Source organism: Calonectris borealis, unplaced genomic scaffold (genome assembly GCF_964195595.1).
Source record: "Calonectris borealis unplaced genomic scaffold, bCalBor7.hap1.2 HAP1_SCAFFOLD_117, whole genome shotgun sequence".
Classification (NCBI taxonomy): domain Eukaryota; kingdom Metazoa; phylum Chordata; class Aves; order Procellariiformes; family Procellariidae; genus Calonectris; species Calonectris borealis.
Genome location: NW_027441505.1, coordinates 160,001 through 162,500, shown reverse-complemented (window position 1 = coordinate 162,500; position 2,500 = coordinate 160,001). Strand labels below are relative to the sequence as shown.

The window sequence follows — 2,500 nt, the reverse complement described above, 5'->3', positions numbered from 1 at the left end:
CCCGCGCGGGCAGCCGGGAGGGAGCGGCGAGCGGCGACGACGGGGCGGCAGGCGCGAGCGTGCGAGAGCGCAAGAGGGCCTTCGAGGTCGGGGGGGGCGGCTCCCCCGACCCTCCCCGCACCGGGGCGGGCCGCTGCGGAGCGGCCCGCCCGGCCGGCCGGCCGCGCAGGGCGAGGCCTCCGGGCGTTCCGGGCGTGGCGCGCGGCGCCGGGCGGCGCCTTCGGCGGCGCCCCCCCGCCTCTCCCCTCCCCCACCCCCGCGGTGCGGGGGGGGGAGCTCGGGGCGGGGGGCTCCGCCGCCGACGCCGCCTTGGGCGGGCGAGGCCCTTGCCGGGTCGCGTCCCGCGCCGGCGGGCGGCCCGAGCCACGGCTCTCCTCCCGGGCGCAGCGCCGGGCTACTGAGGGAAACCCCGGGCCCCGGGCAGGAGGACGAGGCGGTGGCGGCGGACGTCGGGCGCGCCCCCGCGGGCGGACGCTCCCCCGAGGGCGGCAGCGGGGGAGGCACCCCCGCGGGGCCTGCAGGTCGTTTCCCTCACCCCAGGGCCAGGTACCTAGCGTCCGCGCCTCGGCGGCCCTCCCTCGGCGAGCGCCGGGGGTCGAAGGCCGCGGAGCCGGGCGGCGGTTTAAAGACGCGGGCGGCTCGATGCGACCCGCGGGGCGGCCGGGCGGTGGCGCCTCCAGGGGCGGGAGTCGCTCCCGCAGAGCCCCTGGCTGGGCGCCGCCCGTGCCCGTCGCGCGGGCAGCCGTGCCGGGGAGGGGTCCCGCTGCCCCCCCCTCTCCGCGGTCCGGTCTCGGCGGAGGAGACCGCGGCGCGGTCGGCCGCGGCCGGCCCGCCTGCCTCGAAACGGGTGGACCCCCCCCGGCGGGAGCGCGGGCTCTCCGCCGAGGGGGCGGCGAGCCCCCGCGGCGGGGGCTCGCCCGGCGGCCGCCGGGCCGCCGCGCCCCGCCCCGTCGCAGCGCTGCGGCGCGCTGCGCTCCGCTCCCTCCCCCTCGCCCCCCGGCGAGCGCTCGGCGGTCCCGCGCCGCCGGCCGCCGGCGAGGGCGGCACCCCGGCCGAGCGGCGGCGGCGCCGCTCGGCGTGTCGGCCGGCCGGAGGGCGCCCGCCGCCGGCCGCGGCTGTCCCGGCCCGGGCCCCGCCCGTCGCTTCCCCGCCGCCCTTCCCGGCCGCGCCGGGCGGGCGGGCGCGCGGGCGGGGGCGTCCCACTCCCGGTCTCCGCGTGGAAACGGGGAGAGCGGGCGCCGCCCCCGCCTTAGCGCCGTCCGCCTCGTCGCCTGGCGCGTGCCCGCGGAAGGGGGCCGAGGCGGGGGGCGGCGGCGGCGGCGGTTCCGGGCGGGCGGCCGCGCCGGCGCGGCGGCGGGCGCCGTCCGGCGGGCCGCGGGCGGCGTGCCGCGTCGCCGGCTCGGGCTCCGGCGGTCGCCGCCTCCGGCGCGGCCGGCGGCGGAGCCGCGGAGGCGCCGGCGGGGCGAGCCGCGGGAAGGGGAGCCGGCTGTCGTAGCGCGGCGCAGGTTGTGGGCGGAGGCGCGCGCGCGCGGGGGTCCGGCGGGGCGCCCCGCTGCTGCCGCCCGGCAGCAGCATCCGTTGTCCCGAGCGAGGCGGGCGGGCGGCGCGGCCGGGCGCGTCGCCGCCTCCGTGCGGAGGCCGGGCCGAGCCCGGGCGCCTGGGCCGCCTCCGAAACGCGCAAGGGGCGTCTGCCCGCTGTGGGTCGAGTCGGGAGCGCGGGCTCCCCGCCCTTGCCGTTCGGGGTTTTTTCCCGTTCCCTTTTTCCCTTCCGCTGGGTGTGCTCGTACGGTCAGGCGAGGCGAGGCCTCTCCGCCGCGGCCCGTGGCGCCGCGCCGCGGCCCCCTCCGCGCGGGCGGGGGGGGCGGGCCGGCGGGCGGGCGGGCGGTGGGCCGTCCTCCGAGAGGGGCCGCTGCTGGCGAGCGGTCCCGGCCCCCCCGCGCGCGCGGGGCGGTGCCGAAAGGCAGACAACTCTTAGCGGTGGATCACTCGGCTCGTGCGTCGATGAAGAACGCAGCTAGCTGCGAGAATTAATGTGAATTGCAGGACACATTGATCATCGACACTTCGAACGCACTTGCGGCCCCGGGTTCCTCCCGGGGCTACGCCTGTCTGAGCGTCGCTTGACGATCAATCGCCGGCTGGGCCGCCCCCCCTCCCCCCCCCTCCCCGGGGTGGGGAGGCGGCGGCCGCAGCGGCGCGGCTGGGGTGCCTCGCAGGCCCGCGCGCGGCCTCGGGCCGGGGAAGCGGTTCGCCGCCGCCCGGCGCCGTCGGCCCAAGGGCCTTCGTCCCCCTAAATCGAGACTCGGGGAGCGCTCCGAAGCTCCCCGCTCCCGGAGCGCCCGCTGGGCGGAGCCTCGTCCCGTCGGGGCCGCGCCAGGGTGCGTCGGGCCGGTCGGGCCCGGCGCGGCGGCGGGGAGAGAGAGTGGGGGGGGGAGGCGCGGGCCTCGCCCCCGGCCTCCCGCGCGGGCGGCTGTCTGCGGGTGGGTACCGCGGCGGTACC

General features: G+C 82.6%; 1 non-coding gene across 1 annotated transcript; it reads left to right on the top strand.

The window, feature by feature from the left end:
• The first annotated feature begins 1,966 nt into the window (after positions 1 to 1,966).
• Positions 1,967 to 2,119, top strand: LOC142076866 (5.8S ribosomal RNA). Its single transcript, XR_012671384.1, has one exon. It is a non-coding gene; the product is annotated as a 5.8S ribosomal RNA (ribosomal RNA).
• The last annotated feature ends 381 nt before the right edge of the window (positions 2,120 to 2,500 follow it).